The sequence below is a fragment of the Pogona vitticeps genome, chromosome 3 (genome assembly GCF_051106095.1).
Source record: "Pogona vitticeps strain Pit_001003342236 chromosome 3, PviZW2.1, whole genome shotgun sequence".
Lineage (NCBI taxonomy): Eukaryota > Metazoa > Chordata > Lepidosauria > Squamata > Agamidae > Pogona > Pogona vitticeps.
In genome coordinates, this window is record NC_135785.1 from 3,566,473 (window position 1) to 3,579,372 (window position 12,900).

The following is a 12,900-nucleotide window of genomic DNA, read 5'->3' on the forward strand; positions in this document are numbered from 1 at the left end:
AGAGGCACTGTTCATTCTTGGAGACTTTAACGCTAGAGTTGGTGCTGATCACAATTCTTGGCCCACTTGTCTAGGCCGTTTTGGCATTGGAAAGATGAACGAAAATGGCCAACGCTTACTGGAGTTTTGCTGTTATTATGGTCTCTGTGTCAGCAACACATTCTTTAATACGAAGCTGCAACACAGAGTTTCCTGGAGACATCCAAGATCCAAGCATTGGCATCAGCTCGATTTGATCCTCACTAGACGTTCTAGCCTTCCTAGTGTTACGATCACACGCAGCTACCAGAGTGCTGATTGCGATACTGATCACTCCCTGGTGTGTAGTAGAGTAAAACTGCGAACAAAGAAATTGTATCACATGAAAAAGGAAGGAAGACCACGTATTGACATCAACAAGACTCGCGATCAAAGAAAAGTGAAGGAATTTGCCCAAGCACTCGAGGAAACCCTTCCAGGTCCAGCTAATGTAAATGCACCTGAACGATGGGAACACTTCAAGAACACTGTCTACAACACCGCCTTGTCCACCTTTGGCAAGAAGACCAGAAAGATGGCTGACTGGTTCGAAGCCCATTCGGAGGAGTTAATGCCAGCCATTGAGGATAAGAGAAGAGCTCTAACAGCATACAAAACCTGTCCTAGCGAGTACAACCTGCAAGCTCTTCGAGCCGCTCGTAGCCAAGTCCAACAGGCTGCCAGGAGATGCTCCAATGACTATTGGCTTCAGCTCTGCTCTCAGATACAGACAGCAGCGGACACAGGTAACATCAAAGGAATGTATGATGGCATCAAGCAGGCCTTAGGTCCATTACAGAAGAAATCTGCTCCCTTGAAGTCTGCCACAGGTGTGATCATCCAGGACCGAGCACAGCAGATGGAACGCTGGGTGCAGCACTACTCCGAGCTATATTCCAGAAAGAATGTAGTAACCGAAGAAGCATTAGATAACATTGAGTGCCTGCCTGTCTTGGAAGAGCTGGACAGCGAACCAACCCTAGCAGAAATAAATGCGGCCTTGGATTCCCTCACCTCCAGCAAGGCACCTGGAAGGGACAACATCCCTGTTGAAGTGCTGAAATGCGGTAAGGAGATCATCATCACCGAACTGTATGAAATCTTTTGTCTCTGCTGGAGGGAAGGTGGAGTACCACAGGACATGAAGGATGCAAACATTGTCACATTGTACAAGAACAAAGGTGACAGGGGTGACTGCAATAACTACCGTGGTATCTCTCTTCTTAGCGTTGTAGGGAAGCTGCTTGCCCGTGTTGTGCTGAAGAGGCTCCAGGTGCTTGCAGATAGAGTCTATCCAGAATCACAGTGTGGATTTCGAGCTAATAGATCCACCACTGACATGGTATTCTCCCTCCGACAGTTGCAGGAGAAATGCAGGGAACAACAACAGCCACTCTTAGTGGCCTTCATAGACCTTACAAAAGCATTTGACTTAGTTAGCAGGGATGGCCTTTTCAAAATACTTCCCAAGATTGGATGTCCACCTCGTCTCCTTAACATCATCAGGTCCTTCCACGATGGAATGAAAGGCACTGTAGTTTTTGACGGCTCAACATCAGATCCCTTTGACATCCGAAGCGGAATGAAACAGGGTTGTGTCCTCGCACCAACACTTTTTGGGATCTTTTTTGCTGTCATGCTGAAGCATGCCTTTGGAACTGCAACAGAAGGTGTCTATCTCCGGACCAGATCAGATGGAAAGCTCTTTAATCTCTCTAGATTGAGAGCGAAGACCAAAGTCCAACTGAAATGCATGCGGGACTTCCTCTTTGCAGACGATGCAGCCATTGTTGCCCACTCTGCTGAAGACCTCCAACAACTCATGAATCGTTTCAGCAAGGCCTGCCAAGACTTTGGACTAACAATCAGCCTGAAGAAAACACAAGTCATGGGCCAGGGCGTGGACTCACCTCCCTCTATTACCATCTCCACACAAGAATTGGAGGTTGTTCATGACTTTGTGTACCTTGGCTCAACCATCTCTGACACCCTCTCTCTAGATGTCGAGCTGGATAAACGCATTGGGAAAGCAGCTACCATGTTCTCTAGACTCACAAAGAGAGTATGGCTCAATAAGAAACTGACAACTCATACCAAGATCCAGGTCTATAGAGCCTGTGTCCTGAGCACACTCCTGTACTGCAGTGAGTCCTGGACACTTTGTGCCTGGCAGGAGAGGAAGCTGAACACCTTCCATATGCGTTGCCTCCGACGGATTTTTGGTATCACCTGGCAGGACAGAGTTCCAAATAGAATAGTCCTAGAACGAGCTGGAATTTTCAGCATGCATACATTACTGAAACAGCGACGTCTACGCTGGCTTGGGCATGTTGTGAGAATGGCTGATGGTCGGATTCCAAAGGATCTCCTATATGGAGAATTAGTGCAGGGAAATCGCCCCAGAGGGAGACCACAGCTGCGATACAAGGATATCTGCAAGCGGGATCTGAAGGCCTTAGGAATAGACCTCAACAGATGGGAAACTCTGACATCTGATCATTCAGCCTGGAGGCAGGCAGTGCATCACGGCCTCTCCCAATTTGAAGAGACCCTTGTCCAGCAGGCCGAGGCAAAGAGGAAGTCACAAAGGAAGCAAAACCAGGGAGCTGGACAGGGGACACATTGGATTTCAGTGTGGAAGAGATTGTAACTCTCGAATTGGCCTCCTCAGCCACACCAGACGCTGTTCCAAGTCCTCCATACAGAGCACGCTACCATAGTCTTTCGAGACTGAAGGATGCCTACACACAAACCACACGGAATAGTGTTGTTGTTTTTCAGTCGTTTAGTCGTGTCCGACTCTTCGTGACCCCATGGACCAGAGCATGCCAGGCCCTCCTGTCTTCCACTATCTCCCGGAGTTGTGTCAAATTCATGTTGGTTGCTTCGCAGACACTGTCCAACCATCTTGTCCTCTGTCATCCCCTTCTCCTCTTGCCTTCATACTTTCCCAACAGCAGGGGCTTTTCCATGGAGTCTTCTCTTCTCATGAGAAGAATAGTGGTGCTTTAGCACTAATGGGGTAGTATATAAATTAAAGTAATAGATAAATAAATAAATATATGGGGACCTCCAGTTGTTCTTGGGCTACACTTCCCATCAACTCTCACCAGCCAAGCCGTGCGTTGCCAAACCGGACATAAATAAATCCACACTAGGCTCTCTTCCAGTTTAATATAAATTGTCAAAGCCCTTCCCTGTGTCAACATTGGCACTGCTTTACGGCCTTGGTATTTCTGCATGTACAAGCATGAAGATTTAAAAGCATCTTTTTCATTTTTATATTTGATTTGACTTCTTCGAATCCTGACCATGAGATTCCAAGCCAGATAGAAAGCTCTGTGAAAATATCCATGGAAAAATTCAAATTGAACCTGTCGCATCATCTGAATAGCAAGGAAAATCAAAATAATTTTTTAAAAACACCCACCAACTCCATTTGAAGACTCACACAGCAGATTTTAAATACTTTCAGAGACTCCTGGCGCGACAACGTTGCAAACTGTCCTACAGTCTGTTTTGAAACCGGCAGGCTCCATTGTTCAGGGACAACACCACATAAATCTAATCACACAGAAGCCCGCAATATTTTAAATGGAATTTGTGTCTTTTTGTCTATCCATTGGAGTTTGATTTTTTAAATTTTGCACCGATTCAGCCCAGCGTCATTCCACCCACCAACCCATCCACACCCACCATTTTCTGGCATATATGATCACCTGTCTTGGTCTAGAGTGGGAACTCTGAGTGGGCCCCTCTGGGGATGCTGATGATGAGCATCCAACCGTAGAGTTCCCAATAATTTTTTTAAAAAAAACATTTCGAAAGTTAACAGCCCCCAGGGGTCAGACCCACCTCATACAAATGGATCCCGTACGGGAATTTGTGGAACAGGTCGAGAGAAGAAAATGACCATTCTCTCATGCATCTCTCTCAAAAGTGAAAGACCGAGGAAAAGAAGCAAAGCAACACCTTGAAAAGTTGCCCCCTTAAGCAGGGATTTTTGTGTTATCGAAATAATACTGTAACTGGTGTTTACTGTTCTTGTGTTGGCTTATTATGTCATTAGGTAGCTGCCAGGAGAAATATGGGAGGTCTCTCTCGCTCTCTCGTTCTTTTAGGGACTTACCATTCTGTCATTACAAAGGTACCGATGTCAGCCCAGGAAAAGCCTAGCACATATCATCATAGCTCAGTGAGACAAAACATGGAAGCCTGTCTCACTGAGATTTCCTGCTGGGCCTTCTAAGAGAAGAGCCAAATCTGTGTGGCCTTGGGCAAGCGGTGTGGCACTCCCAGGGCAACCCCAGAAGAAGGAAAGAGTAAACCCATTCCAGGGACTGCATTACTTAGGAAACCCTGGAAAGGACCACCATCAATTAGAATCAACTGGATGGTGGTTGTTACCTTTTTTTACATTTTTTTTACATTTTTTGAAATCATTCAGTCTTGATTTGATCTATGACCCACTTGTCCATCTTCCTAGCAGTCCCGGGTATCTGGAAAGCTCTCCTTCGGCACCATATTCCAAACTAATCAGATTTTCCTCACCAGCTTTCTTTCTTTTTTTTTTAATTTTCTTTTTCTTTATTATTATTATTATTATTATTATTATTGTTGTTGTTGTTGTTGTTGTTGTTGTTGTTGTTGTTGTTGGTTAGGGTTAGGGTTAGGGTTAGGGTTAGGGTTAGGGTTAGGGTTAGGGTTAGGGTTAGGGTTAGGTAAAGGTTCCCCTTGACAATTTTTGTCCAGTCGTGTCCGACTCTAGGGGGCGGCGCTCATCCCGCTCTTCAAGCCATAGAGCCAGCGTTTGTCCGAAGACAATCTTTCCGTGGTCACATGGCCAGTGTGATTTAGACACGGAACGCTGTTTACCTTCCCACCGAGATGGTACCCTATTTATCTACTCGCATTTGCATGCTTTCGAACCGCTAGGTTGGCGGGAGCTGGGACAGGCGACGGGCGCTCATTCCGTCGCGTGGATTCGAACTTAAAACTGCTGGTCTTCTGACCCTGCAGCACAGACTTCTGCGGTTTAGCCCGGTTAGGGTTAGGTATAATAATAATAATAATAATAATAATAATAATAATAATAATAATAATAATAATAATAATAATAATAATAATAATAATAATAATAATAATAATAATAATAATAATAATAATAATAATTATTATTATTATTATTATTATTATTATTATTATTATTATTATTATTATTATTATTATTATTATTATTATTATTATTATTATTATCGTGCCACCTGGGTTCAGCTTATTTGTTGTTGTTGTTCAGCCGTTAAGTCGTGTCCGACTCTTCGTGACCCCATGGACCAGAGCACACCAGGCCTTCCTGTCTTCCACTGCCTCTCGGAGTTGGGTCAGATTCATGTTGGTCGCTTCAATGACCCTGTCCAACCATCTCGTCCTCCGTCATCCCCTTCTCCTCTTGCCTTCACACTTTCCCAACATCAGGGTCTTTTCCAGGGAGTCTTCTCTTCTCACGAGATGGCCAAAGTATTGGAGCTTCCGCTTCAGGATCTGTCCTTCAAGTGAGCACTCAGGGTTAGTTTCCTTCAGAACGGAGAGGTTTGTTCTCCTTGCAGTCCAGGGGACTCTCAAGAGTCTCCTCCAGCACTACAGTTCAAAAGCATCCATTCTTCGGCGGTCAGTTTTCTTTAATGTCCAGCTGTCATATCTGTGCATTGGGACCGGGAGTACAATCATGTGGATGACTTTGATCTTCGTCTCCCTGTGACACACTCTTCTTATGCTTGATGATCTTTTCTATTAAGAGCCTCGTGGCGCAGTGGTTAAAACGCTGTACTGCAGCTAAAACTGTGCTCACGACCTGGGGTTCAAATCCCAGGTAGCCGGCTCAAGGTTGACTCAGCCTTCCATCCTTCCGAGGTCGGTAAAATGAGTACCCAGCTTGCTGGGGGGGCAATGTGTAGCCTTTATAATTAAAATTGTAAACCGCCCAGAGAGTGCTTGTAGCGCTATGGGGCGGTATATAAGTCCAATAAATAAATAAATATAAATAAATAATTCCTCCATTGGTTCCCTTTTCAGTCTCAGTTATTATTTCTTGGCTTCAGTCTCCATTTGGATTCATGATTGAATCAAGGTATACAAAATCTTTAATAACTGCAATTTCTTAATTGCCAAAATTAAAATTAAAATTAAAATTGTGTGGATACTCAATGTGGTGTCGTGGACAGAGTGACAGACTTGGACTCAGGAAACCTGAGTTCCAATCCTGCTCAACCATGGAAGTTCATGGGGAGCATAGAAGAGGTAAAACCATTCCCTAAATATCTCACTGACCTTGAAAGCCATGTTAGAGTCACTGTAAGTCTGTTTTTGACTTGACAGCATTAATTCCTCTGTAGTTATGATTTTTGTCTTCTTAATTTTCAGCTAGTCAGGCTTTGGCACTTCATTCTTTCATTTTCATTAGAAATAATTTCAAGTCACTGCCATTTTCTGCTAGAAAGGTATTGCCATTTGTATAGCTCAAGTTATTGATGTTTCTTCCAGCAATCTTCACTAACCTTTCATCCGAATCTAGTCTCTCTTTCCGTATAATATGTTCTAAATGCAGGTTGAACAGATAAGGGGGTAAAAAGCACACTCGTCTGATACCTTTGCCTATAGGATACCATTCTGCCTCTCCATATTCTGTCCTAACAGTAGCTTCTTGACATAATACAAGATATGCATCAGGACAATCAAGCTCTGAGGCAGACCCTTTCTTTCAGAACAACCCATAGCTTCTTGTGATTCACACAGCCAAAGCCTCTGCTGTAATCTGTAAAACACAGGCTAATCTTCTGAAATCCTTTGGTGTGCTCCTGTAGTCAGTGGACATTTGCAATATGATCTCTAGTGCCTCTTACTTTTCAGAATCCAGCTTGAACATCAGGCATTTCTCGCTCTAAGTAAGGTTGTACACCTTAATGTGGTAAGGAGGTTTGAGTGTGTCAGAGAAGCCAAGACTAATGCTATCAGGATGCTAGATTTCATATTACGAGTCTGGACTCCTAGCAGGATTATACAAGGTGAGATGCTCACAGCTGAGGCACCAGACTAAGATGCATCCACCTTCACCAGGAGTAACTTGATGGTATGTGATTATTAATTAATATGGAAAGGGGGAAGCTGTTTTGAATGCACTGGTCCTCAGCAATATTTTCCCCCTTGCTGCTTAGCAATATGATTTTGTTCTTGGTGCAAGACAAGTCTTTTTTGACATTCTCTCTTCTACAGAACTGTTAAAGTTGGGTGTGTTCTCCATCCTTCTTTTCTTCAGAATTCTGAAGAAAATTCATTCTACCTGATATCATTAGAAAATGCAATTCATAAAGGAGGATCTGGCAAAATGCTTATCTCCTTAAAGAAAAGAAAATAACAGTTTAATAGTGGCTTTCTTTTAACTGACTTCAGTTCAAATCTGGGCACCTGATTTTTGCCAATAAACTTCAGTAATCATATCACAAGCAAAAACAACAACAAAAACGCACACACAAATATTTGGTTGTCAGTACAAATAGATATTTGAAACTTGGCTCCACCTCTCTCCTGCCCTTTGACTCATGCTGTCCCTTGGGGTTGAAATTTGGGGTTGAAATACTGTATGTTCTTGCCGATAGTGCATAACCTCTCTCTTCCGAATCCCCACTCATCTCGTTTTCCTTTGCTCGGGCAATGCTAGCTTCAGATTTTGGGGTGGGGGTGGGGTTGGTCAAGCCACTGTAATAAATTTTATCAGATGTCTGTGAATAAAAGGCTAGGATCTTGTTGTAGCTCACCAACTGAGTAAGGGCCACCGTGCAAGTGGATTTCCCCCACCTCTTGTTCAGGCTGTCTGTAGTACAATCGGTTTGCTCCACCAGGTTATGATATAGCAATAAACAGCCTGCAGGATCATGCCTATCACTCACACAATCGCTTACACCATCCACGCAGGAACGTCCGAGAACTGCACGGCAAGCTCTGTATTCACTGGAAAGGTACCAAAACATATAAATATGGTGAAACAATGGGATTTGGGCCAGCCTCTCCCACTAATTTCCTAATTCAAAGCTGAGGTTCATATAGGCAGGTTCTGGGCGCACTGGCCTCCCTGGGGGGAAGACCTCCTTCTCCTGAGAAGCTCTTAAAAGGGTCTTTCTCTGCACCTGAACACTTCACTTGAGAATTTTTAGCCAGGGTTCTGCCCTCATCCTGCAGGGCTCTAGTGGCATCAAAAAGGCTCCGGCTTTCTCCTCCAGTTCAGACACAGAAATGCCATTGTCTCGAGATTCTGCCTTGTGGACGGACCTACATGGTCTTTCGAGCCAGGCAGTTCTTCACCTATCTCTACCTTTTTCATGAAATATGTTGCAAGTCAACTAGAACTTCCAGTCTTGTCAGAAAAACAGGAAGAAACTGCCCGCAGGTAGTTGACACTGCAGAATATAAAATATTGCACGTGTTTCCAGCACCGTCTATTTTGAACCAGACACTTGGAAAAAAATCTCAAAGCTCAACTTTCTCTCGCCCCACTTCTGTTTTTAATAACTCTTTCTCCAAGCCTGAGCTTTTTATGTTGCCTACGTTTCCTGAAATTAGTGGTCACCTCTTTATTTAAAATATTGTTTTTCTAGTCTTTTCCAAGACTGATGTAGAGACCTACATTTGAGTTATCCAGATGTGCTGTTCAGGAAGCCTGGCTCGTGTACTCCCACAGACCTCATTGGGACAACATCAACATGAACAAGAAACAGAAAATCCATCCCTTAATAAGCTACTAGGTGAAATTCAATGAAATCTGTTAGAGTGATGTTTGAACTCCTGGTACATTTGGGTTTTTTTTGTTGTTGTCGTTAATGACGACAATTCATATTTTTGTTTAATTCGTAAATCATGCATTTACTGTATACAATTTTGCACTAAATTATTTTTGTAAATTAAGTTTGATCACCCAGGTTTTTAGTGTACAAATCTGAAGCTTGGAAATCACAGAAATGGCTAAAGTGGCAATAACAGAACTACACTGGTGTGGGTTTTTTTTTTTTTTTTGAAAAAAAAAACACATTTGAAGAAAATTGGTTCAATAATTCCATTTAAGTGCCATTGCACAGTTTTTTTCTAAAAAAAAAAGAAGTGTTTTAGTGCAAACAAAGCCATCTGTTATAAACAATAAGTGCAGTTATAAAACGGCAATGACCAAAGATATAAGAATGAAGGCATGTCAAACGCTGATAGGTGCAACCTGAGCAATAAGTCATTTCACAGGGTAAATCATACATCTTTTGGCAAAGTAGCACACAGCCATTTGTGCTCTCAGTTGTTGTTGTTTAGTCGTGAAGTCGTGCCCGACTCTTTGTGACCCCATGGACCAGAGCACGCCAGGCCCTCCTGTCTTCCACTGCCTCCCGGAGTTGGGTCAAATTCATGTTGGTCGCTTCAATGGCACTGTCCAACCATCTCGTCCTGTCATCCCCTTCTCCTCTTGCCCTCACAGTTTCCCAACGTCAGGGTTTTTTCTCTTCTCATGTGATGGCCAAAGTACTGGAGCCTCAGTTTCAGTACTTTCTGCAAACGAAGTATTACTCCCAGTACTTTTCTTTAAAACTGAATTTTGTGCAAGTTGGGTCATGCTGGCCTCTTACCCTATGAACCGCTTTAGAGATATCTCTGCGAGAAACGCAAGCCATCCTTTCCCTCAAGGTTTAACCTCTGCGCAGCTGCTGTTCTCAGCTGCTCTGGCAGTGCCCTTTCTACTCATGAGTAAATGGCCTTAAACTTGCACATCAGTAAACCAGGCAAACCTTGCCCAAAGGCCTGTGTCGATCTTTGCCCCACAGAAGAAGAAACATCTCCAGATTAAACCGAAGGATCCTTCCAGTGATCTATTCAATAGATCACCCTCCAGAAGCTTTTAAACGGGAACCAGCCCACTCCACATTTCCCTCCCTGAACAGGCCTTAGGAGAGCAAAAAGGTCTCAAGAGCTCTGAACCCATCCTTTGCAATATTTGATATGCAGGACAAGGTTCCAGGAAGTGTGAGTGGTCTCACCGGAGATGTTGGAACCAGAGTCGGAGACCCTGGGGGTGAGCAACTCTGATGCCGCTGGCGTCAGGCCTTTGGGCAGCCGTTGCTAAATAATATATTTACATGTCTGTGAGAGAGGCCGAGAGACAAGCAATGTGGATTTTCTGAGCTACTATACTTCTTAAACAAATATTACATCTGCAACCTTGATGCCGAGTCCTGACACCAGCCAGGAGAGGGAGAGGCGATTGATGTTTATAAGCCCACGAACCAATAAAGTTCAAACATTCTTCTTTTTTGGTGCTGACTCAGGGAATAAAATTCCAAAAACAACTCTCTTGTTTCTTGAATCTCCCACTTCTGCATCGACAGATTTGTTAACCATTGCTCCCCTTTCAGCCTACACACCTTCACATGAAGATATATGTCACAAGGTGCAACTAGGAATATTACTTTAAAAAGTCAGAATAAATAATAATCAATGAAGTGCCCAGAGAAGGATCACCTGGCTTCCTGCACCGCTTTCTGCTTGCCTGGTATCTTTTTCTGCTGTCTTGCTTACACACACGCATTAATGGATTATTTTCAATGTACATCCATTTGCAAGGGCAAAGTATTGGCTATTATCATGGCTAGGCTACCCGTTCTTCTTTCTTCCGGGAACAGGTGGCGTGATTAGAATGATTCAGCTGTTTCACGGTTGTTCATAGATTTGAAGAAGCTGGTGCCTGCTATGCATGAATAGCACAAGATCGTAGTACAGGAGCACTTTTTTCTTGTTCTCATGACCTTTGCTGCAGCATTCAGAAAGAGAAAACAAAAATGCATTGTCTTGGGGGAGAAAAAGCAGTTAAAGGGTGTGCTTGTTTACACTGCACCATCAAGAGATAACTGATTTTCCAAATACAGCACTGAGCTTCTGTTAAGTCTTGAGCACACGCCATGCCCGACTGCAACTAAATCGACACAATGCAAATAAAACTATAATAACTGTATATTCTTCCTCTTTTAAACCTGATTCTTTTTCCTCCTCCTTTCTTCAGAGTCTGCTTGATGGCTGATGGGTAGGGTGCAAAACCGTGTTCAGAATGACCCATTCTTCTTCCAAGCTGATGATGCTGGATAATTAATTAACAAATTAAAAACAGCTGCAAATGAATGGTATCCAGCATCTATTCCTCCTGTGGGAGAATTAGCAACTTTCTCCCAGTGAAGCATATTGATGGCAAGCCATAGAGAAAATGCCTTTCTGCTTCTTGACCACAATCAGATAATCTTCAATGGCACCTTTAGTAATTTAACAAGGGCCACACTCTGGCCGCATGCATTTCCAAAATAGAAAAAACCCTCCTTTAAAAAGGTATTATGAGGTCACAAGAACAAGCGGTGTGATCAAGGACTCTCAAGATGAAAGGCTTCCTTCTGGCACTACCATCAAAAGGCATCGCACAGATCTTTTCTTGTCCTTTTCTAGATAACTATTTGTTTGCTTGTTTTCTGGAGAGAAAAGGGAAAAACCAGACTCAATGGTAGGAAATCAGGAGGAGGATGGCTAGACCACCCGCTAATTTCCATCAATGATGCAGACTGATGGTGCAATTAAAAAAATAAAACACTCCTCTGGAAGCCCCTCAAAATCAAAGCTATGGTGTGTATGTCCGGTTCTATCTTTGGAAGCTGCCTGCAACCCTTCAAATATTTTCCCACAACCTCTAGGGTGTCCTTTTTCGGTTTAATCTTCTTTCTTTGGACCAGAACTGAAGCTGAAAATACAAATGCAATCAAAGCCACCTTCTGCCCGATGCCGCATCCACACCATGGGGATCTTGTGCGCGCAATTCACACATGCCCCCAAAAAGGATATTTTCTGTACAAGAGATGGAAATGAAATGGAGAAAACAGAATCTCATAGGATTGACAGCTGCAACTCCTCCCGTGCTAGGAAAACCAACTTTTTTGTGAGCTTTATGGCCACCGCATTTTTAAAGGGGGAGGGGAATGTAACTTTTCCTTTACTCTTCTCTACCTCTTTTTATTTTTCCCACACTCCAAATGTCACTTCCTCTCCAAGACCCCTTCATTCTAGAAAGGCTCTCTTCTGGCCGAGTCTGCAATGATGACAAGGACAAAATCACACGATCGAACATCATTAATTAATTTATTTGTTTGTGGCCTTTCTCCTAAGAGTGGGACTCAAGGTCGGCTCACAAATCATTAAAAGAAAAAGAATGAAAAACATTAGAGACAGCAATTAAAGATGACTGAACAACAAACTGTTCAAATCACCATGGAAAACAATTCACAATCACTTATATTTATAGGTTTTAAATGTTTTTAACCCACCTTTCTCTTTAAAATGAAAAGGACCTGACGTGGCTTGCAACAATCAAAAGTGAGTATTTAACTTAGCAACAGTAAGTATACCACACCAAAAGGTACACTCATTTATACACATAAATTTCGGATCCTGGCCATGAAAGCTTAATACACTAATAAATTTAATACACTAATAAATTTATTTATTTATAATCCATGCCTCTGTGGCTTCCTTCAGGGCTAGCGCTCTTTTTTTAACCCCAGCTGGACTATGGCAAGCTTTTCCTTAGTGACTGGTTGTAAATGTGTTTTTAGTACTGGTTTTATTGACCCTTTAAAAATAGGATAGATGTTTCATTCTTTTAAAATATTTGCATACTCCCTGTTCTTAGCTTTTTAAAGAGTGTCTTTTAATTGTAGTAATGCGCCTTGGGTCTTTTTGAGGAGAAAGGCAGGGTAAAAATATTTTGAATAAATAAACGCAACGCAATTGTGCTGGAAGATCTTGTGCATGTGTGTGCGTCAA